At 44.1% G+C, this 27,674-nt stretch overlaps 1 protein-coding gene across 2 annotated transcripts in view; it reads left to right on the top strand.

Annotated features, from left to right (window-relative positions):
* TSHZ2 (teashirt zinc finger homeobox 2) overlaps positions 1-27,674 on the top strand; it is a 451,987-nt gene that overhangs the window by 238,744 nt on the left and 185,569 nt on the right. The gene's annotated exons all lie outside the window — the stretch shown is intronic.

The raw sequence follows: 27,674 nt of genomic DNA, 5'->3' as shown, positions 1-27,674 counted from the left end.
ATTCAAGTCTCTTCCCGTGATGTTACGACTGCTGCTAAAGAAATTTCTAACTAATGGAAACATGGCCTGGTTGTTACCCCAAAGCCATACCACAGTGTGAACTCTATAAAAAAGGAAAAGGGGACAGCTTTAAATACACTCAACTTTATGTTATTTGGACTGTAAGTGAAAAAATCCCGTTACGGCACTATTTATGATATAAGCCCATTTGTATCAAAGTGTATGTAATACAAGAAAGTATAATATATAATAAAGAGTATATACAATGCAAAGAATACACATATGTATGAGAAAGTGCATATGCGCATATACTTGTACACATATAATCTTAAAAAGGATGCAAGCCAGGAGTTTGAAATAGATGGCTCACGGGCTAGATGTAACCTCTGACTTAATGGGCTCGACCTGAAAAGTGTTAATGAATTTGAATGCGTGGCCTTCACACAGGGCCAGTGCTCTCCGATTGATTGCAGCTCCCGGTACTGCTAAATGGCTTTCCAGTTCTAGCCATCAACAACCAGTGTGTTTTTCCTTAAACTGGGAATGACGCTGTAGTGGGGTTACATTAGGGAAAGGACAGGTGTGATTCACTTCTCTCTCTCTCTCTCTCTCTCTCTCTCTCTCTCTCTCTTTCTCGTGGAGAAGCCTGCACCCTCCAGCCAGTTCTGTCGCAGGCCGTGTGATTCACTTCTCTCTCTGTGTCTCTCTCTCCCTACCTCTCTCTCTGTGTCTCTCTCCCCCGGAGAAGCCTGCACCCTCCGGCTAGTTCTATCGCAGACCCAGCAGGGTCTGACTCCACAGAGTGTCCCTCCTCCCGCCTCCCCCACCAGGTCCTGGGAAGTTCCAACCCCCTTCCAGTCCCTCATGTTGCCCTCCCATCACTTCTCTGCACAGCAGATGGCCTGTCTCCCTACTCTACTATGGGTCCTGAGATTTTGCAGATCGTCTCTCCAGCCCAGTTTCTCTGGCTCTTCCTGCAGCCGCCACTCTTAACTCGCTGGCTCAGAATTTAAAATAAATTTCTTCTGACCAGGTGACATCCCCACCCCACCGCTTCTGCCTACTCATCTCTCAGTCTCGCTCTTTCTCCTTCCTTTTTACCTGACCTGCCACAGTTCCGTGTCCCTGTCTGCACATGGGCTTACACATTCTCCCTCCAAAAGCGAAAAAATGAAACCAACAGCCCCCCTCACCTGAGCCTTCCCCTTTGGACAGTGGCCCCTGCTACAGCTGCCTGGCCGGTGTTCTCTGCCCTGTCACCTCCAAACTCCCATAAACTGAGGTATGCTCTCCTCCCTTCTTCCTCGAAGTCCTCCTTCACTTCTTCATTGCAGATGAGGAGGGAGTGGTGTTTGCACGCTGGAAAGACAGGCACACACACACACACACACACACACACACTCCTGGCTTAGCTCCAAATAAGCCCAGAGGCCCTGAGAGCTGTAGTGACGGGCCTGGGGTTTGGGTCTCAGCCTTGCTACAGCCACAGTCTGACAATGACCTTGAGCAGTGTCCGTCCCCTCATCTGTGAAAAGGGGACGATAAACTATTTCCCTCCAGAGTTGTTGTAAAGGTAAATGGAGATACTGTATGCAGAGCACCTCTCACATGCCATGTGATCAGTCAATAGCAGCTATTATTGTACGAGGTGTGTGTGTATATATATGTACGTGTATGTGCGTATATGCATGTATATATGTGCGTATGTAGGTATGTATAATTTATATATATGTATGTGTGTATAATTTATATATATGTATATGTGTGTATAATTAATATATATGTATGTGTGTGTGTGTGTATATATATATGTGTGTGTGTATATATATATATATATATATATACACCTCCTTTCAATTAGAATAGTCTGTGGTCAGTAACCATGTCAAATCCTCTCTGCTTTTTCCAGAGGACTTAGCGTTGGAAGTTTCACTCAGAAGCTTTTTAATACAAGTGTGAAACCAGTGGATGTTTGAGAAGTTAAGACACTGTATTAACAAGGCTATTATTATTTTAATAAAGCTTAGGGGTGCAAATAGCTTCGAACAGGTTTTCTCAGCCTCAACAATAATTCTTGAAGCCAGATCAAGTCCTTATGATGGGCCGTGTTGCACATTGTAGGACGCTTCCCAGCATCCCTGGCCTCTCCCCACTCGATGCCAATAACATCACCGCCATTCCTGCCCCTCTAGCGGGAGACAAAAATGCCCCCAGATACTGCCACGTGTCCCCCGGAGAGGCAAAAATCGCCCTGCTGGGAACCACCGATGGAGAGGTGTCCTCGTGTGAAATGTAAATAAATAAGCAGCATCTTTGCTTAGAGACTTGAAGCTTCAAGGGTAAGGAAAGCCAGGTGACGTTTTTGTGGTCCCAGAAGTATCAGTTTCGAAAATGCAGTTTGCTTTCATATGCAGAATTCGTTGCTCTGGCGAAGGACTTTAGGGGAGAAAATGCTGATCTCACACTGGCTTATTGAATAGAATCTCGCAAGCTCCAGGTCTATCTCTGTAAATTTTCCAGAAGAGAAGGCCGGCCACTCAGCATCCCGAGTCCCACCAGATAATCATAATACATGTATCAGGTCCCAGTAACCCACACGTTCCTAGGAAATACCTCAACGTGGTTTTTTAACATCAAAACAAACAAGGGTCAGTGGGTCTCCCTTGCAGCCTCCGTCTATTTGTAATTATTTTTATATAAACATATTTTGTGACTGTGGAAAGACATCACCGGCATATGATGGCACGTGTTCTTTAAAACTGTCTTTAATTATTCATTTGGTTGTGCTATATTTTATGTTTCTTTTCATAAATGTTAATCTTTATTATTGCCTCGCTTGGGGGGGGGGGAACAACACACACAGTAATACCTGTTATTAAATGACCTATCATTGTGACATGGGTAAATGTTGGGAGCAATTTAATTGTTTCCTATCTGCAGTTTTATACAGTTTCTATCAAACTGAAGGGTAATTTTTTTCTAGTAGCTGCTTATTTTAAATGTACAAAACCCTTGTGTGTGATTCCATTAGCTGCCCTACAGCATTGCAATCTACAGTTTCCCTGAGGCTGTTGTGAAATATTGATGAAATCCTTGCTTTTGTGGCTTCCTCTGATACACTAAACATTTGTCTGATGTTAGTTGAACTTGAATGGATCTGTTCAGAGCTATATCAGTAGTGACTTCAAAGGAAGTGAGGCTGTTACAGTATTTTTCCCCATTTTTCTTTCTTTCCTTCTTCCATTTTTTTCCCTTCTTCTTTCTTTCTTTTTTTTTTTTTTTAACAAACTGAAGTTTCAAAGCCTTACCATGGTATACTTTATAAAACAAAGTTCATATCAAATAGTTCCAAGTACCTGGCAGACGGCAGATCTTTATAATTCTAAACGGTGGGGGGTTTCCTTCTTTTGATTTTGATCAGTTGTTTGGATCACTGTAGATAATTTGATATAGAGGTGGGCACTCCCTCCCCAATACACACACACACACACACACACACACACACGCATGCACACACTCACACACACACACAAAGAGGTGCAGGGTGGGATATAAAATAACTAACCTGATTTTGTGAAGCTTAACTCAGAATTCTGTGCCTCTGGAACTTCCCTCCCAACCTCAGTGAAAGGGCACCACTGAGATGAGGGGAAAAAATCATCTGTAATTGACTTTTCCCGGCTAAAGCTGTTTGCATTGAACTTCACAAAACTCAGAACCAGAGTTCATGTTTATCCGTGTGTTTTCTGGTCAGGTTGTGAATTATAACCTCTGGGGTTTATTATTTTTTGAAATGACATAATAGTCTTCTAGGATCTACATGCTGGGTTTCTCAGCCTTGGCACTAGTGACATTTTGGGTCTGGGATTTCTTTGCTATGGGGGACCATCCTGGGCACGGTTCATTGTTTAGCAGCATCTCTGACCTCTACTGAATGCCAGTAGCAACCCCTCCCCATTTGTGACAGCTAGAATGTCTCCAGACATGGCCAAGCGTCCACTGAGGGGAAAAAATGGCCTCCGTGCCTCCTGGTTAAGGACCGGTGCTCTCAAGATGTGGGCGTTTACATCCACTAGAATAGAAAGGGTACCGATCATTCCGTTGATCACAATGGGGATATACCAATATAACAATGGGGAGTTCTCCAGATAGCTGGCTCACAGGCTCAGTCTCCAGATTGGTTTTTCCTGAACAGTTTCGTTCTGGCACTATCTGCACTTTGCCTTTGGAGCTGTGTCTAGAAACAGAAAGCAGAGCACTGGCTTGCTGACTTCAAGGTGAAAACCTTCAGAAACTGACCAGAGGGCTTGGCCCTGGGCTGGGTGGCATTGGTTTGCGAGGCATCGTTTGTTTACGAAAGCTCAGTAGGTCACAACGAATGACCCCCAAAGTGACTTCGGTCAGTGTTGCCTTCACGGGCCCCACCCCGCGGAGGTGCAGCTGACCTGGTCAGTCACCCTCGCCCCGGATCCCTTGCCACAGCTTTTCAAACAGACACTCCAGTGACACCACCTTGCCGTTGGCTTCGTGCTTAAAAGCAGCAAGAACAGCCATAGGCTTTTATGTCCACACCTGAAACTTTGCTATGATTCATTCAAAGACAGATGATTTTTCATGCATCTACGTAAAAGTTGTGAGATTATATGTAATTAACTTAATGTCTGCCTCCCTCCCCTGCAAAGTTCTAATCTCCATGAGGTTAGAATATGTGTGGCTTCTTCTTTGCTGCTGTGTCTCTAGCCCACCACCCAGGGGCACACAGTAGGTACTCAGCTTTTCAAACTAAATACCTAATTATTTAATGAGGGGGCTAGAAGTATCTTCAACCCCACCACCTTCCCTCTTGGGAAACAGCACCCCTTTCTCACCTTTCAACCTGCCACTCTGAAAGGACGACCAACAGGATCGAGCCATACAGATCCCAATCCTCCCATTCTGTGCTTTCACCTGTCCCTGTGTCAGCCCTCAAAGAATCAACATCGTTCGCTCACTCACTTTTTTCATACATTTATTTATTTGATAACACCTCACCATACCGTGCTGGAAGTGGACATAAGCGAACCCCGCATAAATACCACCACTATAACAGAAATAAATTAACAGCACATAGAATTCAGAATTGTGGTTGGATCACTTCCCCTGAAGTAGATTATGGAATTTAATTGGAAGGGTGGTGGCTTCGTTTCTCCTTTCCCTCTTCCCCTTCCCTCTCCCCTGCCCCAGATGTCCATCTACATCAGCAAAACAGCTGCCATGTAGTGACTGTATCTGTACGAGGCACAGACCTGACTAGACTCCATGGTCACAGCTGGAACAAAACACCTGTTTCCTCCGTGGGGGGTGGAGCAGAGAACATGAACGTACCTACGTGTACCAGGAATCCAACAGAACGGGGGTGCAGTACCCCATCCTCTGCAAACAGGCTGGAGGGAGGGGGAAATCAACATTGGCTAAAAAAAAATCAATAAAAGAAAAGAAGTATTTTCAAGGTCCTACGAACAGTCGTAGAGATTAAAATTAAATTAACCATAGGGACTCAAAGTAAAGGTGGTTTTAATAGTCCTTAACTCCATGTCTCTTTCAAACATAGAGAAGCTGGATGTTCTGTCCGCTTTGCTTTCTTGAGAGAAGGAGAGGATTTGTCAAAGCAGCAGCAACTTCACTTTGTCTCCATTGTCAGTGTATCTAGAGCTGAAGAAGCTTATTTTCTGCAAAAGCCTTCAGCCCCAGACATGTCTGCAGTCTATTTATGTTTGGCTAAAACAAACGGAATAAACAGTTGAGGGGATATCATTCATATCGTGACGGGAGGGAGAATATAGGGCATACTTGACATCCTGCATATACAAATCATTGAATGTCTTCCTAACTAGCTGCACTTGTAAATCAATCCACGCACCCCTTCAAAAAGAATCTGCGGTAAAGCGATTCGACTTCAAGTGGCAATGGATGAATTGGTTTATGTTCTTTTGGGGGTGTCTACAAAGTCAACACTGCTGTGTTAAGACGGTCACACCAAGAGATGGCCCTGGAAGCCGCTAAACTCAGACCCTGAATGGTGCCTAAGCACGGGGTTGGTGACCCGGTGACGCCCCTAGAGGGGTTAGAAGCAAAGAAGAAGGGAGATTATATGGTAGAAGTGGCCATCAATGGGACTGTGATGATATCAGCAGTGATCTTCACCTTTGCCCTGAGTCATTCAACACGTATTTATTCAGCATCTAGTATGTGCCTAGCATAAGTTCACTTTCCTGGTCTCTAGGAAATTTCCCAGCCCATAAGGAGAAGGATACTCAACAGAGAGCAACCTTCTTCACAACTGTGGTCAGCAACCCTACAGGAAAACGAAGAGTAACACACACTCTTTGTGGTTCACCTCTCAGCGAATTTCAGTTTCACAATCTGAAACTTCTATTAAATTTCCCTAAGCTTTTAAATTATGTGTAGTGCATCCCTGAGAACTGGCCTTAGAGGCCAAGCAAAAAGATAACGATGGAGCCCCTGCCAATACGGAGCGATGGCTCTTTCTTGCCACAAAACGAAGACTGTGTTGGAACTGTCACTCTGTGTTCCTCCCCCAGACCCTCACCTCCAGTAATTCATACATGTAGGGTTTTTTCCTTCCTTCATCCAACATTATGGAGCTTACCATCTTCCAGGCTTTGGGGAAACAAAGACATTCAGACCAGATTCCAAGCAGCCTGCAATCAGACAGAAAAGACAGAATATAACGGCAACATACATCGCATTTCCAGTTGGGGCTGTGTTTACCTGACCAAAAGATTCCCCTATTGAACATTTCTGCAAAAACTTAGAAATGCAAGCAAGGGAATCCAAATCACTAAGTAAAAATCCTGGTGTGGTGTGGTCTTAAATACGGAATTAGTCTGATACTCTGTACAATTGTACTCATAATGGCCCCATCGTGCGATGGCACTTTCTGCGTACCGGGCGCGGTGCATTTTTACCTTCTTCATCCACTGAACAACGACTGTATTTAATCTGAGAGGCCATTCAGTAAGCCGCACCGCGTATATTTTGCACCACGAAGAAGGAAAAATGGTTACAATTAAACCATGACATGCTGCTCTCCTCCTGTCACTTAGAATTTCTATTTTATACTTATTGCAAGACTCTTTAAGACTTATTTTAAAAAGATCTTTATAATGTAACCCTCTCGTGTTTATATAAAAAGGAAAAGATAAGCAAAATACATTGGTTAAGGCATTCCTGAAATAGTTGCCAACTGCCCCTGGCGGCCATTTTAAGATACCATTGATTGTAAGATGCACCCTAATTTCTGAGATGTTAAAATATAAAAAAGAAAGGTCTTGAAATCAATGAAATGCTCTCTGTGAAGTGTATGCTGTGCTCGAGGCTCTCTGAAAAACTGCTAAAGAAGATACAGCAATGCACGAGACACCAAGTCCCAACCCTAATGGAATTTCGGTGGCAGGGTTCAGAATTTAACAATCACACGTATCATTGTTTGAGTGCGGTTTTAATGGGAGCCACCAGAGAACAATCCCGTGAGACTGGGTAAGGCGGGGGGAGTCCTTTCCTCGGCAGGCAGCCAGGAAAACTGCTCCAAGGATCTTTATACTAAGACTGGAAAGTTAAATATGAGGCAGAAAATGAACAACAGAAAGAGAGCTGTGGCATTTCCTCATGAAAGCCTCCCAACAGCCTCATATGGCCAGTACGGTAATTATCCCCATCTTACAGTCGAGGAAGCTGAGATTCGCAAGGCTTATGTGACTGAAGCCCAAGGCTGGGGTCTTCTTATCTCAAAACAACACACTGATCTACTGGGTTCACATGAGCAGACTCGGTTCTTACTGCCCTACAGAGCGAGTGGGAGGCAGAACTTCCTGTCAGAGAAAGACAGTGTAAATCCAGACATTACCAAGTCATTTTCATGCAGAAAGAAGAACGTACGTTCCAGAATCCTTTCATCCTGAAACCAGGGATCACAGTATCATAGGACCAGAGATGTGGAAGGGTGGGTAGGCTTTGGAAAAATGAATAGGCTTTGGGATTTTCTTCCAAGCCATTAAGTTTCTAAATGCCTGGCTTGAGGGCCCTGGGTGGCTCAGTAGGTTAACTGTCCATCCAACTCCTGCTTTCTGCTCAGGTCACCATCTTGCGGTTCATGAGTTCGAGCCCCACGTCGGGGCTTGGGATTCTTTCCCCCTCTCTCTGCCCCACCCTCAAAATAAATAAATTAACTTTAAAAAAACAACAACAACAAAACACCTGACTTAAGTCACTTCAGGAAACATATTCACTAACCCCCAGTTGCGTATCACTTACAGCCCAGAGCTTGTGTGGTTATAAACCCAACTCAGCTGAAAGCATGGTTCCATTAAGTATTTTTCTGATTAAGAGGCATCTTTAACTTTGCAGTAGGCATCTCTGTGTTTCTGCTCTTAGATTCACTCTTCCATATAGAACCAGACAGAATTTTACAAAGATTAGCATTACTGGGAAGTCTATGAAGTAAGACTAGTGTCCTGGGAGCTGCTCTTTATCAGAGAATAGAAAGTCCGTGCAAACCCATCACAGCCCCGGAAAGGTCCCGGTGAGTGGATAATGTGTGTTCAGTTCGTAGCGTTGCAAGTGGACAATGTTCTTAAATATCCGTGGAGTCCTTCAGTACATATTTATTGAGCACCTACTATGTGCTCTGTTCTGCTCTAGGGGATTACACGGCAGCATCCAGCCACCCAGACAAAGGCCCCTTGCTCTTAGCTACAAACTGACAAGAAAGATCGCAGTAGGGGCACCTGGGTGGCTCAGTTGGTTGAGCATCTTGATTCTTGATTTCGGCTCAGGTCATAGTCTCGTGGATCATGAGTTTGAGCCCCGCATCAGACTCTGAGCTAGCGGTATGGAGCCTGCTTAAGATTCTCTCTCTCTCTCTCTGCCCCTCCCCTGCGTTCTCTCTCTCTCCCTCTCTTTTTCCGTCTCAAAGTAAATAAATTAAAAAATCCTTTAAAAAGTAAAAGAAGGATCTCAATAAACAATAGAAGTCATAAAGAACTCCATTCTACGGTAAGCTCGAATACGGTTGGTGCTGTGGAAAAAGAAAAGTAGAGCAGGGTCAAAGAATCGGCAATCCTGAGAGAGTCGGGAGACTAGTTGCAATTTTAAACAGGGTGGTGATCAGAAGGAGCTTCGTTAGGAAATTACATGTCAGCCAAGATTTAAAGAAGGTGGAGGAAACGCACAGAGGGACCAGCCAGCGCAAGCCTAAGATGGGAGTGTTCCTGGTTTGCTTGAGAAATGGTGAAGAGGCCGGTATGGCTGCAGCAGAAAACCCAGAGAGAGAGGAAGGGGAGAGGGGGGCAGAGTCGAAAGGGAGAGCTGACATGCACATAAATCTGAGGCCAAGGTGAGAGCTTCGGCTTTCTCTGTGAGTGAGACGGATTTCCCTGGGGACCGTGGAGCAGGGAAGTGACGTAACCTGGTGTATCTTTCATCCTGACTGCTAAGAATTTCCAGAATTGAGTGTAGGTGGCGGGGAGGGAATCGATTCCTGGAGGAATCGAGGTAGCCCGAGGGGAGAGGAGGTGGTGACCATTCTTGACTTTCAGTATCTGGGACTGAGCTCCCGAACTTCCTTCGCCCCCCAGGATGGGCAGAGAGAGCCCACATGTGCCTCTGGGCTGCGTGCTCGGTCTCTGTCCTACTTCTCCCAGACTCTACTAGAGAACCATTCGTATCTCTTCGGTTACCCCTCAAATTCCTCACCTCTATAGCAGCAGGCAAAATGTCTACCTCGCGGGACTATCTCCAAAAATAAAGTGCATACCGTCAGGCATACAGTAGGCACTCAAAGAAGTAAAGGGGAAGCTCTCGTATGTCTCCCCGAGAACAGGAGATCTCGTAAGGTGCCAATTCTGTAGTCTGGAAGATATTGAGATTTGCCATCTTTATTTCAAGTTGGTTTGCTCGAGTAATTAATTCAATGTTAAGGTTTTATTGGTGAGGCACCCAGGATTTTAGCAACTGAGTCTGCTCACCGTGAAAGGTCTTTAAGGGTGAAAGATAAAATGACGTCTGTTCCATGGCACCTCATATTTCTGTAAAGCGGATGAGCTCATTCCTGATTGGCAAATCGGTCAATGACACGAATATAATGAGGACGTCACATTGATTCACCTGTGGTTTTTGTCCTCACGCGTTATTATTCAGCACCCCTGAATAACAGCAGCCAAATAGAAAGTTGAATGCAGGAAGCCACAGAAAAGGCAGTCAGTTCCTAGAGGGCCCATTGACTTCCTGCTCAGACGGTCGGCCTCGAAAGTCTAATCATCACCTCTCCCTGACCATTTTCATGTGACCTGTCTCTAATCCCACAGTCTCACTGCCCCCAAAGAGTCCTTTCTACCCAAATGCTGTCACTTCTGTAGTTACAAGTCAAAGTCCTTTATGGGCTACTGCATTCCATTAATATAATGAATTTAACAAGTGTTTTTAACTAGACCCATATTTTTATTGTTTGCTCTCATTCCGTTACGTTCTGGGCGCCTATTTGCTTAGTTTTCAAGTGGCCTGCCCTAACCTAGTTTCCCCCACAAACACCGTAACATGCATGCAAGGTTCTGCAAAATGCAAGGTCCACTAAGGAACGAGTAGAAGCACCCACGCCAGCACGAAGCACACCAGACCAGAGCAGGGCACGGCCAAGAACAGCACACACAGCCACGAGAGGGCACTGGCTCCCGAGCCGCCTTAAGCTTTCTTCAAAGCCCAGGTCTACCCATCTCTGTCTGTGTGATCTTAGGCAAGTTGTTCGACTCCCCAAAGCTTAAATTCCCCCATCTATATTTATGTATTTATGTATTTATGTATTTATTTATTTATTTTTAATTACCTATATTATTATGTTTTTTAACCACACTCTGAATAAGAAATTCTGTCTACTAAGCAAGAACAGAACTTTTTTTTTTTTTTTAATTTACATCCAAGTTAGTTACCATATAGTGCCACAATGATTTCAGGAGTAGATTCCTTAGTGCCCCTTCCCCATTGAGCCCATCCCCCCCTCCCACAACCCCTCCTGTAACCCTCTGTTTGTTTTCCATATTTAAGAGTCTCTTATGTTGTGTCCCCCTCCCTGTTTTTATATTTTTGCTTCCCTTCCCTTATGTTCATCTGAACAGAACTAAATTTTTTTTTCTGAGTTTATTTTATTTTTTATTTTTAAAAATTTACATCCAAGTTAGTTAGCATGTAGTACAACAATGATTTCAGGAGTAGATTCCTTAGTGCCCCTTCCCCATTGAGCCCATCCCCCCTCCCACAACCCCTCCAGTAACCCTCAGTTTGTTCTCCATATTTATGACTCTTCTGTTTTGTCCCCTTCCCTGTTTTTATATTATTTTTGTTTCCCTTCCCTTATGTTGATCTGTTTTGTCTCTTAGAGTCCTCATATGAGTGAAGTCATATGATTTTTGTCTTTCTCTGACTGACTAATTTCACTTAGCATAATACCCTTCAGTTCCATCCACGTAGTTGCCAATGGCAAGATTTCCTTCTTTTTGATTGCCGAGTAATACTCCATTGTATATACACACCACATCTTCTTTACCCATTCATCTGTCGATGGACATTTGGGCTCTTTCCACGCTTTGGCTATTGTTGATCGTGCTGCTATAAACATGGGGGTGCGTGTGTCCCTTCGAAACAGCACCCCTGTATCCCATGGATAAATGCCTAGTAGTGCAATTTCTGGGTCGTAGGGTGGTTCTATTTTTAGTTTTTTGAGGAACCTCCATACTGTGTTCCAGAGTGGCTGCTCCAGCTTGCATTCCCAAAATTCCTCCATCTTTAAAACTGGAACCAGTAATATCACCCCCACCATTGGAGTGTTGGAAGCCAAAACAAAAACAAAAACAAAAAAACAGCTGTAAAGCACCAAGTAAGTGGCAGCTATTAGAATACTGTACAGATAGAAGCTGTTTTTAAGCAAACAGGGTTCTAACGAAGTGATAGGGAGTAAGTCACCTTCACAGCAAAAGGAGGTCAGATGTGGGTCCCAAAAGCAATGCCCCTGGTTGATTTTAGCAGAACTGTTTTCATGCGCTTGGATCCCCTCCTAACTCTGGATGGCACCCAGCCGAGCGAGGGAGAACCCTCCAGACCAAAGTGAGAAGAACCTTGCTCTGGGGGCTTGCCTCCCTACATCTGGACAACCGGCTGAAGCCCAGTTGGTTTGTGCAAGATGATATCGAGCATACATATATGCCTGTCTTTGTGTGTGCGCATGTGGGTGTGCGTGTGTGTGTGTGTGTTTGGGTGCCTTTCCTCTACATATGAAAAATAGAGCAGAGGGAAAGATAATGCTCCCACGGCTGGAAGAGATGAGATCATTTGTAAGTGGCTTGTTAAAGCACACATCATTTTCCTGATCAGCGGTAGCGAGGCTCCATCTTTAGGAGCTGATGCGATTTATCATGTTATATATTTAGGGGCTTTTTGAAAATGCTGTTATTTACTCAACCAACTGTGTATATAGACTATTTAAAGCAGATTTTTGACCCAGTAGACTGTACTAGCCCCATCTATCGTCTCAATGAGCATGTGGGGACTCTTAAATATGCAGATTATTGACACAATAGACTATGAGCACTGGAAACATACTCTAGACGGGTACATTCAAGTCATTGGGGATGATATGTTTCTAAAAAGCATTTTCAAGGCAGACCGATGCATACAGCCAGGATCTATGGACAGAGGTACATCTGGATGGACAGGAGTCTGGCTTTGGAGGGAGATTTCCGGTTTCCGGAAATAAGGTGTTCTTATTAGCATTGCTTTATGGTACGTCCATTTGTCTATGAACATTTAAACTACCCTCTAATGAATGAATACCAAGCAGTGGCACCACACGCTTGAGCTTGCTTTATTCTAACATGCAAAGAAGCCACTTTGTTAGAGTTAGAACAAATCCATTCTTTTACTCAAAGTATGTATTGTGCATCATCTGTTAGCCAGTGGTGTCTTTGGTTATGAGCAACAAACATTACCTCTGGCTAACTTCAGTCAAGACCAGCAGTGTGCTAGAAGGAGCATAGAACAGAGCGCTGAAAGGGAAGAAGTCAGTGTGGCTCTGAAGGTGAAGGGGACAAAATCAAAGGAGATCTCTTCATGATGTTCTTGTTAGGATGGACCCACTCCAACCATTTTCCGTGCTTGAGTCGCGGGTTCAGAATTTGAATTCTATGGGGCAACAGTCTGATTGGCCACACTGGGATAGTGTGCCCATATTTCAAAAAAAAAGAGGAAAGAGAAAGTTCTTATGTTTTTGTCCTACCTCACTGCTCTTTAAACAAAATACCAGACATTTAAACACATACATATGCTATCTGGATCGTTCTTAAAGGAAAAGGGTCCAGGTGCAATGGAGGTTCATTAAATTAATCTCCCAAAGACCAAAATCTGTGTCCTGCTGGCTCTTTCCCAATGTGCCTTGAAGGGAGTAGATTTATAGAGCCTGGCTCTGACAATGTTATAACTACATCAGTCCCAAATTGATCTTCTGCCTTAAAAAAATAAAAATCAATCACACTACCTAATTTAACATGAAAAGAGGAGATGATTTCAATTATTAACACACCCAAATTGCAAAAGCAGGGGGAAAATGGATGGGGACAGAGCACCCCACCAAAATGGCCCACAGTGAGGGGTGGAGGGTGTTCTGGCAAAAGCAGAAAACAGTCACCTCAAGAACTGTGACTGGTACTGGGAATGTAGGAATGAATGAAACGGATAAGCCCCCACATTCGTGGGGCTCATGTTCCAATTGGAGAGAAAGATTTTCAATTCAGAGTCTCTCAGTCTCGACAGTACTGACATATGGACCAGATCATTCTTTGTTGGGTGGCGGGGGGGGGGGGGGGGGTTGCTCTATGCATTGTGGAACATTTAACAGTATCTCCAGTCTCCACCCACTAGATGCCAGTAGCACACCCACTCCCCTCCATAGTTACGACAACCAAAATATCTCCAGACATTGCCAAATGTCCCTAGGGGGCCAAATCACCCGGAGCCGAGTCGCGAAAAATGTATTGGGTACCACCAGAAAGGTTGGTGGGAGGCCATGTGTGTCTCTAATTCAGGGTACACTTGGGGGCTGGGACCCTCCTTGGGTAAACACTGTCTCTGCTGTTGTATTTAAGCAACATTCTGAAGCACTGACTATGTATAAGACCATGTGTAAAGTTGTAGAACACAAAATAGACAAGGAGAGAAAAGAGCATTTATGGCACCCTTATCATGTGCCAAAAACTCCCAGTGCTGGGTGTGCGAAGACAGACACAAATAACTTCCTTGCTCTTAAGGAGTTTACTTTCTGGGAGGTGAGCTCAAGAGTCACAATTTGATGGGTCTGCTAAGAGTTATGGGTAAAGTCCTATGGATCACAGGAAAAAAGGGAGAATTGTCCTCGGGGAGCTTGGAAACGAGCTCAGGGCAGAGATGGCATATAGATGGGTTCAGAATTCAAAATCGTCCATGTGTAACTAACAACGGATTGAGTGCTTGCCTACCAACAAGAATCCCAAATTTTGTGGTATTGACCTTCTTGTCATCATGGATAATTAATGGACAGGATTACCTTATACTTTGTCAAACAAACAAACAAAAGGTCATAATTGTTAAGGGCGAAAGGATATACATACCAAGGAATAAAGCAATGTAGGACATGGCAAGGTGAATGTACCTTTCTTGGTAAAAATGTTATCTATAAAGTAATACCTGCAGCCAAACTATGAAAGGTGCACAGATTAATAGCTATACCATGAAGTTCTTGGTTGCAAGTAACTCACCCCAAATACCTTAAGCGGTAAAGAGGATTATTTGCTCCTGAAATTTCAAAGTACAAAGACGACAGCAAGGCTTCTGGTAGAGTTTGATCAAGGTTCCCCCTCCAATTGGTTGTAACTTTCTTGGCTCTCTGCTCTTGTATATGCTAGCTTAGTCCTTAGGCTAACTTCCCTCATGGTAGTAAAATTTCTATTAGCAACTTGTAAGATTATATATTCATGCAGAAGAACAAGAAAAGCCAAAGGGAGAGACCTTTACTTTCTTAATCATCGAATCAAACGGAGAGTGCTGATCACCTATTGGCCTAGCTGAGGCCTAATCCCATAGATAAGCCACTATTGCAATGTGATTAGGTGAGACAAATTTGAGCCCCAACAGACCTGGGTGCCACCAATCACACCCATACGTCATAGATTGGGGAGCAACCACATTGCTTACTATAATGTATCCTGGAACGCTGGTGGTCTTTTCAGCACGGTCCAAGAATTGGCCACGTTCATTTTTAAATGCCTGTAGGTAGCAAACAATTGACAAGATCTGGAAACCCACCAATGTCCTCTTTGAAAGTCTAAGGTGTAACTGCTAATTTGCCTTCTATCTCCCAATAGCTATTCGAAGATGTTAGAGACTGCATATAAGATGCTTTTCCAATGATTCAACTCATGTTTAAACATCCTTCCCCAGCTCAGAAAGTTCTGGGTCTTTTTCTTGTAATTTCTCCAGGTAAAGAAAAATTACCTTTAGGGGGCACCTGGGTGGCTCCGTCGATTAAGCGTCCAACTTGAGCTCAGGTCATGATCTCGCAGCTTGTGAATTCGAGCCCCTTGTAATTTCTCCAGGTAAAGAAAAATTACCTTTAGGGGGCACCTGGGTGGCTCCGTCGGTTAAGTGTCCGACTTCAGCTCAGGTCATGATCTCGCAGCTTGTGAATTCGAGCCCCGCGTCGGGCTCTGTGCTGATGGCTCAGAGCCTGGAGCTGCTCTGGATTCTGTGTCTCCCTCTCTCTCTCTCTCTGCCCCTCCCCCCCTCTCAAAAATAAATAATAAAACATAGCAAAACAATTTTTAAAAAATTATCTTTGACACCCCAAATCAAATGAACTAACCAATTCACTGAACACTGCCTTTTTGTTATTGTGGGGGTGGGGGTGGGGAAGCACATGTATTATTATTTTTTGGAAAATTCCACTTACATGAGAGTGGTTCAGGCGCTGACTGAGAACCAACATCAGAAGATATAGAAAGTAGAGGAAAATACATAAAACGGAAAATACATAAACCAGAAAATACCAATGACAAGATAGTGGCTGTATTATCTGTAGCCATCTATCAGTGTTCACCATTGGAGGATATTAGATCACCGGATAGTGTTGTCTTCTCCCACTGCCCACTCCTGGGACAATGACTAATTTAGTACTACGTGGGTGGTGCTGATATAGTAACCTCAAGACTTTTCCTATTTGCCTATCTCCTTTATAGGTAGAGACCCAGAAAAGATGACAAGTCTTAAAAAGGCCATTCTTAAACCAACCCTCACCTGAAATCAAAGGGTCAGAAAACCCTAGACAATTTTCTATTAGATTATTCAAACTGTTGATTCAAAAAGATCGAAGACCTCTGTATCTCCCAGAAACTGGGTCATTTCCAAGAACTGCTTCATCCAACTGTCCAGTGGGGATTTGGCCCCAGATCTGACTGGCTGTTTTATACAAGTTGCCTCATTTAAAAGCTAACCTAGTTAATTAAGAACTGAAATAGGTCAAGATTTATTTGACAGAGTTACCGGAGTTATTTAGAGATGCTAATCCCTTTCATCATTAACTTGTTTGTTTGTTTGTTTCTTGTAGCATAAAAATACTCAATCTGATAAGGGGATTTAAATGAATCCAGAAGGAATTGATTGAAAATAATGCTAAGAACTTTATGGATATTTTTTTTTCAGCCAACGCTTGAAAGAATAAATACTCACAGTCCTGAGAAATCCGGCCCCATAGTGTTCCTCTTCATGGCTAGGTCTTTGTTCTTATAATAATGAGAGGGGGAATATATCGAATACTTCCTATTACCAGGCATTCTGAGGTCTTTCCAATTATCTCAAATCTCCTAGTCATCTTTGCGGTGGGTATAACTATTATCTCCAATTTAGAGATGAAGAGATTGAGACCCACAGAGGTGGTTAGTTTGCTCAAAATGACAATAGAAGATGTGGCAGAGGTGAGATTTGAACCCAGGAAGACATTGTGCTCTTCAATTCCATGTTACATCCCCAATGAAGGTGGTGCACTCCCTTTGCCTTCTGGTTCTCCTTCAATGACACAGTGTCCTCCTCCAGGGAGCCCTCTGTTTCACTGACAACTAGAGAGAGAGGACGAGTAACCCCCTTCCTTACCACCAAGTCCTGAAGCTACAGCTGACCTTGACTTTGCAACATTTTTAAACTATTGACATGTGGGGCTAAATAATTCTTTGTTCTTGGGGACTGTCATGTGCACTGTAGAGTGTTTAGCAGCATCCCTGGCCTCTCTACCCACTCGTTGTCAATAGAACCTCTTCTCCAGTTTTAGCAACCAAAGATGTCTCCAGACATTGCCAGATGTCCCTTTGGGTGCATTTGAACTTGCTCCAGGTTGAGAACCCCTGGGTTAGAGTATGATGATGCCCCGTTGGCTCCTAGGGCCACATGTTCTTCTACAGAAACCAGCTACCAGGAAATGATCTGATAAATCTATTCACCCTAAGGTGTGAAGGTGAGATAAGAGAATAAGTCTTCATATTTTTACAGGGGATGAATTCTTGGCTTGCCTCATGCCAAATCAACAAGAGGCAAATTGCAGGGTTTGAGGCATGAAGTAGAGTGTAAAAGCCTTCAGAGTTGAGGAGGAAAGAGTCTTTCCAGTGCCCCTGAATCCACACCCCCATCTGTCCCTGGCCTCCTCTGCCTCCCAGGAGGACCAGCCCACCCCATGTGGAACCTCAACCATCCAAAGGGATATCCTTTTAAAAAGTCTTCTTGGTGTTCTCTATGGTTTGAAAGTGTGTTGGGACCATAGAATGAAATCTAAGTTTGTCAGCTAGAGAAGACTGTGCTTTACTGATGCAATCACTCACTCATTCATTTCTCAACCCAGTCATTCATTTATTTCTTCCTGTATTCAACAAGTTAGGCCCTGGATAGCAATGGAGTACAGAGGTGAAGGTGGACTCAGCCTGCCCTGGGAGGGGCGTTTGCCCTTTGTGAAGCCAAACAACCAAGTGAATAGGGGAATAAAATGGCTGAAAGTTGGGATAAGAACTGCACAAGAAAAATGAGGGGGCTGAGATAGAAAATAACTGGCAATTGGGGATTTGGGGGGAGTGCGTGGCAGTTACCATGATCAGAGATGACCCCTCTGAAGACAGGCCTTTGAGCTGACACTAGAAGACTGAGAAAGAATCAGACGTAAGAAAAGGGGGAGACCTTCCATGAAGGAGAAGCAGAATTTCAAAGGCCTTAAGGGAGAAAAGAATTTGGTGAGTTAGGGAATAGGTGGGAGAATTTTGGCTTTTGACATCACCGAGGGGACACTGATGAGAGGGATGTGAAATGGAAAGAGGACAGGTCATCTCAGAGCTGCAGGCTGCATTAGGGAGCATGAGCCTATGGGCCAAGGAAGGCTATTGAGAGGGTTGCACAGAGGAAGCTGGGTCTCCATTTAGCAGGTCCCCATCACTGCTGCACAAGTTGATGGACTGTAGGAGGGCAAGAGTGGCCACCAATTGAAGAGGCCACCACATCTACCAGGGAAGAAATGATGGCAGCCTGGCCCAAGGCAGTGGCCTGGCGGTGGATGACAGCAAGAAGAGTTTAGATTTATTCTGGAAATAAAATTAATATCTCTGACTGACAAATTAGATACAGAGAGTGAGGGAAAAAGAAGAATCCAGCAAAGACTGTAGAGCTCGACAGATCCAAATTCAAGTCCCAATTCGGCTCTGTGACTCTGGAGATGTAATTAACATTCTCTACAACTCAATGTCATCACCTGTTAAGATGGAATTTGAAAGACGAATAGTGTTATTGTGGGGAGCAAATAACGTAACACATATAAAAAATTAGTCCACTGGCTTTTCTGTGTACGTTTGTTCTCAATAGATGTTAGCTATCAGTACTTTTTTTAATAGAGAGTAGGCTGCCTCAAAGCTGGGAGTTCTCCATTATTGAGGATGTTCAAGCATATGTTGAGGGGTTACTTGACTGAAGTGTTAATAAAGTGGCAAAAGTGTATCATGAAAGCTTGAACTAAAAGCTTTCTGCAATCCCTAGATTTGATCCAATCGTATCATGGTAGAAACCCAGCTCTGCTCCTAGGGGGAAGATGGCAAGGAATAGTGGTGCTTATAGCCACACTGGCCATAACAATCATGTTGGTGGGGAATCCAACATGAAGAGTTGGAAGGCCCAATGTTTGAGCCATTAGTCATAGAACTGAGTAACACCAGGACAAGGAAACCCTTCCCTGGCTAATGTTGAATTGGCCATAAGATACAAGAGGTCTTTCCACCTCAGATTTCTGTGATTCTAGAGAAAGTAAAGACTCTTCACAGGAAAGCAAAGGCCAGATCGCTTTCTGAGAGTACAAATTTAGATTCTCTGAGGTCCCTCCTTCCTCCCTTTCTCCTTTCTTCCTTCCTTCCTTTCTTTCTTTCTTTCTTTCTTTCTTTCTTTCTTTCTTTCTTTCTCTTTCTTAATGGCAAGTGGTCACAGCTATGAACTTAGCAAAAGAAGCAGGTTAAAATTTCTCCATTCTTGGCTAATGCAGTTAGACGTCTTCGAGAAAACGCAATGAGAAGTGGTCATTATCCATTATCTGCATGAAATATTTCAGAGAAAGCAGCAGCATTTGCCAAAAAAAAGAAAGAAAAAAAAAAGAAAAGAAAAGATGTTTGACTTCAGGCCAGGCAAGAAGGGAACAAGATCACCTTCTCACTCCGTGGGATGGTCGTGCTAATGATGTTATTTCGAGTAAAATGGGAATATATGTCTAAAACAATACAGATGGTGCTTCAGCTTCATATACTTTCTGAAGGTCGTTCTAGACAACGATTCACTGTCCTTTTTCTTGACGGGGGGAGAAAAAAAGCACTCCAAACTTTCCGGTCTTGGAAAGAACTGTGTATGTGTGAGTGTGTTTCTATGTCCCTGTGTGAGGAAAATGTATAGAAAATCAGGATGCGCATTTTTCCGAAAATGATTGCTACCACTTGAAAAGCCAAAGCCTGAAAATCTTAATTTGATAGGAAAGCCTCAGTCCTATTGTGTAGTTTCTTTGTCCCTGTTTCATTTCACTTTGTTTTATCCCCTCCTCCTGATTTATGGCTCTCTTGGTGTAAAGCTAATATAAGGATAATGACTTCTAAACTGGAACTACCAGAAAGCTGATGAACTAACCCCCTTTCTAACCCTCCTCCATGAATATTTTCTCCTTCTGCTTTTTAAAATTGTCACCAGGATGTTTCCCAATAATACTGTACACTGAACTGATATTCTAGGTAGCTAAATACAGAGCATTTTTCTAGACCTTCTGCTTTGAGCATTAGTCATTTCTCTTCAGTGCAAAGCCCAAGGCATCCGACAAAGACCTTTCCCCTTGGATGGTGGGTTGCTTTATTTCTTGAGGACTGCAGACATGATCATTATGGGTAATGACCTAATAACTCGCTATTCAATGTTTGCACATCACTTCTACGGAAGTTCCCAGCACACATACCACAGGCTCCTTGTAGGAATGATTTAATGTTAAGTAACAAACCCCAAGCTGGAGGAAGCTCTTTTCTTATGCATGACACATGCAAAGCTGGTTCATATCTCATGCAAATATCATCTAAAAGCTGTTGGCTCAGAATAGGATCTAGGAAGAAAAAGGTGCCAAAACCAACTGATGTCAGCGTCTGTGGGTTCAGGTGGGAGGTCAGGATGTGAGGTATTTATGAAATGCCTAGAACAGGCCCAGGAAGTTGGGAGGTTGTCCTCTCGCCTTGGTGTTTTCCATGCTTTATCACGTTTGACGCTCCTATCTTTCCTATGAAGTAGACGCTGTAATGATTCCCATTTGTAGATGAGGACACTGATCCCCTGAACGTTTCAGCAGCTTTCCCAAGATCACATTAAGAGTAAGTGGCAGGTTTGAACTGAGACCTGCCTGGTCTCATGGCCAGTGGACCATCCTATCTCTTCCTTAACTGGTCAGTCCTTCAATCAGTGACTTGTATTTTTCTCTCGCTCAGTGCTTCCCAGCGTCAACTGGGAGCAATGGTCTAAGCGTCAGGCATTTCATCTTTTGGTCCTTGGAGAGGAAAGGGGCTGGGCCTCTCAAAGACGTATATTCTCTTTTCACAAAGCCTGTACCCACACGCCAGGAGGAACACAGGCAGAGAGAGGCAGATTGCTACATACCTTGCTACCAGCTAATAGTTTTGCAGTTCACCACAAGACTTCTCCACCATCGTTGAACATAGGAATCCCCCGGGAATCTTGTGAAGCGATTCCTCTTCCCTAGGCCTGGGCTGGGGTTGAGAGTCCGCATTTCTAACAAATTCCGAGCTGCGGTTGCTGCCGCTCCAAAGACGAATCTTTGAGTAGGGAGGGTTCACAAGTCACTTTCTCTTCCATTTCCTTCTCTGTCCCAGGGAGGTAGGCAGGCTTGGGATTGTCACACCTACTCACCGATAAGGAATCAGGGTCAAAGAACTGGTAGGTGAAAGCACCAGCGGAGCATGCCAGATCTTCAAACTCTTTACCTCCCCTGGCTTCCTGGACTCAGAGGTTGCAAATGGATGGATCCCAGACATATTTGGTTTCATCTACCCCGTGTGGCCAACCGACATACCTGGCAACCCTAAGCCCCCCCATGGCCAGTCCTTTCATAGCTGCTGGATTCTTTACTGTGGGATAAGCTTTCCACCGCCCACGGCTCCTCCGGATCTCTCTCTCTAACTGAGTGAGCACACTACTTACCTTTGCAATGGAGGATTGTTTTTCTTCCCTCTGGCCTACTTTGCCCACTTGAATTACCTTCCCACCTCCAGTAATGCATGGCCTTCCCGTGACGTCTTTCTCCCCAACCGCAGTGTCTAACCTCTCTCCATAACTCCTCTGTCTACTCTCCTTGGCCTTTGGAGAACCACCGTGATGGACGTTCCAGGGAAGTTTGACTGAGCTACCTTGCATGCAGTAGATGCAGAATAAATAGTTCTTGATTAAACAAATAAACAGAGGAACCACCAAGGGATGACGGTGCATCCCCTTCCACTGGTACAAATCCGCTCAGTCCTGTTTTTGCTGACGGCGAAGATGTGGAGAAAGACGCAGAGCATGATTAGAAAGCAGCTTCATGGTCCAAAGTGCTAGGAGGATGACTCAAGAAAGTGCCCACAACAAGAGCGTGTTAACTAAATGGACAGTTTCTGGTTCCACACGGACCCCACCTGATGTGTATCGCATCGCGCAAGTAAAATGTTCCCATTGACTGAATGGTGTGCAGGAGGTGTTTATAAAAGAGATGCTGTTGTTCTTGATGACCTTCTGAAAGCTCTCGGTCCATCTCTAGAGAGCACTTATGGGCTCAGGAGAAGTCCCCCTGCTGCTGCCCCCAGCCCAGCTCTAAACAGGGATTTCTGGGGCGCCTGGGTAGCTCCGTCAGCTAAGCATCCAACTTCAGCTCAGGTCATGATCTCACAGTCCGTGAGCTCGAGCCCCACCTCAGGCTCTGTGCTGACAGCTCAAAGGCTGGAACCTACTTCGAATTCTGTGCCTCCCTCTCAGCCCCTCTCCTGCTCAGACTCTGTCTCTCTCTCTGTGTGTGTCTCTCAAAAATAAATAAACATTAAAGAAAACAATTTAATAAAAATAAAATAAACAGGGATTTCTATTTGTTTGGTTCTGACATTCAAACAGAGGGAATGAGCCCTTCTCTCTTGACCTGTGCCTACAATCATGTTAATGAGTCATGCGTAGTGTGGTGGGGATAAAAATCCGTATGTCGTGAATTTGACTTTGCCCGTTGACAACTTTCCTGTTTAGAAAGGTGCATGCGCTTAGATGATGAGCCCAGGCTGCAGGGAGACCGAGCCTTGGCTCGTGGTACCCAGATTCTCAGAAAGTTTGACGTCTGTGCTCCGGAACAGCGTCAGAGATCCCACGGCCCCCCAGCCCAACATCCTGAAACACAAAGCTTCGGATCTCCTCTGCACAGCCCTCCGACCGGCCTTCGCTCAGGGCCTGGCCACCATCGGGAGGCGCGCAGTCTCCTTGAACGAGGTCCTCTTATCTCTTTACTCAGCCTGCCAACGAGAGTGCCAATTAGTGCCAATAATAATATACATATTAACAGATTTCTAGACCACAGTCACCAAAACACTAGAGACTCGTGACAGGGAGACCTTCCTCTGTGTCATCATTTAGCGTACCTACTGGGTACACGACGAGCAATTCTTGCGATCCCTTCATTTATGTCTGCCCTGCACACTGTGGAATCTTTGTGTGATTTTAAACTGTCATTTAGTGGGGTAGATTGGCGAAAATGATCCTGTCACCACTGGATATGTTTTTAAATGAGGTCTTGGTTGAATTCTGGTTTAGTTTTTGAAAATCAGCCTTCTCGAATTTTATATTCTTCTCGGGTTATAACTGTCCCACCTCTACTGCCACTTTAAAAACTGCCAGTGTTTTTACAGTAAACACTCTATTGTGGATTTTCAAGGCAACTACAAAAATGTTTGCCTGGCAAAAAAAAAAAATTTGCTATCTAACATCATGCAACCCATGAATTATTTTGCACAATTTCATGTAAATCATTCTGAACAGACATTTTTGAAACAATTCAGGTGGCAATTTAAAAAAATATCTCTTTTGTTTTTTAACCTTTGCTATAAGAGGAAATTTCTAAAATTTAAGAGTTTATTTCTGAATTTTACTGACATACATAATAGGGTAAAAAGTTCGTAGCATATAAAATATATTTCTCCAGGGACATTTCTCCTTTTTTTTTTTTTAAGGTTTATTTATTTATTTTGAGAGAGAGAGAGGAGGGGCAGAGAGAGAGGGAGAGACAGAGTCCCAAGCAGATTCTGCGCTGTCAGCGCAGAGTCGGATGCAGGGCTTGATCTCACAAACCGCGAGATCATTACCTGAACTCAAGTCAAGAGTCGGATGCTTAACCGACAGAGCCACCGAGGCACTCCCTTTTCTCCTTAGTAAAATCAAGAATTCAGGGAAAGACCACCCTCCTATTTGTGGAACCTGTATCCTGGAACAGCTGATAGACTATCTTCATGGAAAAATTAGTCCGTACTTTCCAAGTTCCCATGTGTGAGTCTCTTTTGAATAGAAGTCTGCTCACATTATGGATGAATTTTCTGACACTTTGCAGTCTTGATGCTTATTTTCAGTCTTCCTACTTAAAAGTTTAAATTCACAGCTCAGGGATTTCTGGCGACAAGAACATTGGTGGCTGTGTTGGTCTGAAAAGACGACCCCATTGAGAGGAGCGGGTCAGGGTGGTCATAGTTCACATCTGATCTATACTGGAGGTTAAGGGAGGGAGCTTTACCCATCATAGCTTCCAATTGCACCGTCAAGATGTGGAGACAGAGTTTGCAACCGGAATAATCCCTTTAAGTTGTATGATCTACGCATTCGTGCGCTCAGATAAATTTTTGGACACCGTTCCATGCCAGGCTTCAATCTGAGCGTTGGGGAAAGCAAGGTCTCCATGGGGACAAGCATTTCATCTTCATACTTAGACGGAGGGGACAATCAGCCAGTAGGAAAACAAGATGATCTCAGAGTGTGGTAGGTACTACAGGGATCTCAAGAAGTAGGTGGGTGTGGCCTGGGGTTACACAGAGAAGGGGAGACGGGGCGGGACAGCCTTCTGGAGAAGGAGTCCCGGAAACTGAGACCTGAAGGACGGAAAGGGACACCATGTGAAGGTCTGGAGGAAGAACTCTCTGGAGCAGAGAGGTCTACAACTGCAAGGAGCCAAGTCACAGAAAGGATTGGCAAAGTCAGGAAGGAACAAGTAGGCTGTTATGCCTCTGGCAAGGGATGAGATTAGAAACTGAGGTTGGAACGGGGGGTGTTTGCCACCACAGAATTTGATCTTCAACCTGAAAGCGGCAAGGAGGTTCCACAGAGAACAGTTCTTTTTATTGTGCCTTGGCATAATGGTGATCCAGTTTCTCTTGTTAAATGAGTATTCCTAAGAATCAACTTGCCACTCATCCACTTTACCAAGATTTACACATGGTGCGATCTTATTAAACAAATCATCGAGAGAGAGAGAGACAGCTACTCATTACACACCCAGATCACCCATATTCTGGCTGTCTCATCAGCCGCCGGTGGCAAACAAAATCACTTAAGTCAAGTGAACGGTTTTAAATGTGTGATATCAAAACGTGTTTTTAGAAACTCCTCAGAACCCTCATCCGTCGTTAGAATACATTCACTTCGACGGACGCTTTGGCCCTTTTTTTTTTATGAAGACTTTCATTGTGTTACCTTATCGGGTGCGTGAGATTTAGTCTGTCCTGCAGGAGAAAACAGACAAAAAGGGTCTCTCAGCATGAGTTACTCTTCTGTAAAGGTTATAGTAAACATGTCAATGCCTAATTAAGCAGAAAATTTTATCTGTATTGTGGGGGAGGCATTTGCTGTCTCTGACATTTCTTCTGGGGAATCCATTTAGAAGGACAAAGTAGACTGTGAAGCTGGGCTGGTCCGGAAAGCACAGCTTCCGGATGTCAGCAGGGAAAAAAAGCCAAAAACACTTATTTTCTCCTGTGTGAAAATGACTATATCGGCCGGGCCGATAATGGGGCGGGGGTTGGTGCATGCATGTGCACACCTGCGTGCACACACACGTTTGTATATTTCATCAACACACACACACACACACACACACACACACACACAGTAACATGAATTGCTTCCAACCAAATGCCAGGCCCTGTGCTACGCACCGAAAATGGTGAGCCGAGTAAAACCTGGCCTGGCCACACTCTTAATCAGTTGTGGTGGCAGAAACCTCTTTTTTCCTCCTAGATTTTTTTTCCACTGGTCTGTGGGTGTAGGTGTGTGTGTGTATGTGTGTTGCTATGGTTGTATAGCTCATAGATATGTAACTGTATGTCTCAGTTGGCCTGGAACAGCTCTGGCTAATGAGTGTCGTCCCAGATTTTGAGCAATAAAGCCCTTTTAATTCTCAAAAGTGACCCTGTTTGATTGATAAAATTTGCCTGTTGCTTTGGAGTATTTTGGCTCTGTAGCAACTCATTTATTCATTTTATAACAGGCTTTCTCCTTGAGCTTAATGATATGACTCACATACCAAATACTGATTTGCAAACATACAAATTAGTCCAGGAAAAAGAAAATGCAGTGGGGATGGGGGTGGGGATGGTCTAATTTAGTCATTCAGTTCTTTTAAGCTAGGTTTTCTTGCAAGGAATGACCACTTACTAATGGCTGCTCAACTAGACTGAGTACCTTCTGTTTTCATCAAACCAATTTATGGAACTAGAGACCAGCAACACTAGTTTAATGAAAACCCCACTGGTCAGCTTGCTAGGAGAGCAGAAACAGAACAACAGTGACAATAATGGTCAAATCTAGAATGAAACACAACCGCCAAGCTCATGGCGAAACCCAGTTTTTACATTGCATCTTGTTTTATGGTGCCATGTCCTTTAAATCGTGGGTTCTTGTCTCCAGCATTTCTCCCCTCCCAAGTGATTACCTACTTAGTGACATTTCCATAAAATGCCACTGCTTAACCTTTAACCTTTGGGTCTCCGCGAAGTTTTCTTATCCTTTAGGTTGGTCATAGAGAGTGGAGCGTAGTGGTTAGACCCACGGACTCTCTCATCAAACAGGCATGTTGTGACGCCGCCATACTAACTGGGTGGCCTTGGGCAAATTTCTTAACCTTAGAGCCTCAGTTTTCCCCATCCGTGAAGTGAAAATAATAATAGTTCTTCCATCGTGTGGGCAATCAGACAAAATGGAAGAAGGCATTTGCGGTGGTTAGCAGGGCTCCTGGGAGGTAGCAATTGCTCAATAAACATTCATCTTTACCAGCCACAGCAGGAGCCTTTGGAGTTTCTGACTGGAGCTGCCTTACGCCCAACAAACCCCTTTGTCTTCTATTCTAACTCGCTCTGCCTGCCTGTGGGACAGACCTCCATGCATGATCACTCTTTTCCCAGCTTGCTCGCTGGTGAATGGGAACATGGCACCACCCTAGGGTTTCTCCCAGGCACCCACCTGCACTCAGACGGGAGAGAAGAGCACACCAGGAAAACACTGCATTGAGATCACGCAAGCCTTGCAAATCTAAGACTGAATCTCCCTTGCTTTGGTCCCTCTTTAGTTGCATTTCATCCACGAGGCTCTGAAAAGGCCAGGTGAAAGAAATGAACACATGGGCATAAATAGTCACTTTCCCCATCTCTGTTGATGGATATTTGCCCATTAATTCCCTCTGCACCCGCTCTCTTGTGCCGTTCTCTCATGCCTTCATTTTCCCTATGCAATTACTGGCCCTAAATCCTCTCAGAGAAGGGAAGGCATGCATCCCCAATAGCATTTTGCATCTACAAATCAAACGTATAATTGGCATCTCATGACGGACACCCACAAATCACAAAGCATTTGAAATTACAGGCACAAGATCGAGAGGGCATTTTCAGCCTTGTCTGAAAAGGTCTTCGTGAACCTGTTTGCGAATAATAGGATAGCCCCCAAATCTCCCATTCCAACACCATTTGCTATTATTTTAAAATCATTATGTTTGCCGAGCTTAC

The sequence above is a fragment of the Panthera uncia genome (genome assembly GCF_023721935.1).
Source record: "Panthera uncia isolate 11264 chromosome A3 unlocalized genomic scaffold, Puncia_PCG_1.0 HiC_scaffold_11, whole genome shotgun sequence".
NCBI lineage: Eukaryota > Metazoa > Chordata > Mammalia > Carnivora > Felidae > Panthera > Panthera uncia.
The sequence above is the reverse complement of the archived record's forward strand: the minus strand, read 5'-3'. Positions and strand labels throughout refer to the sequence as shown.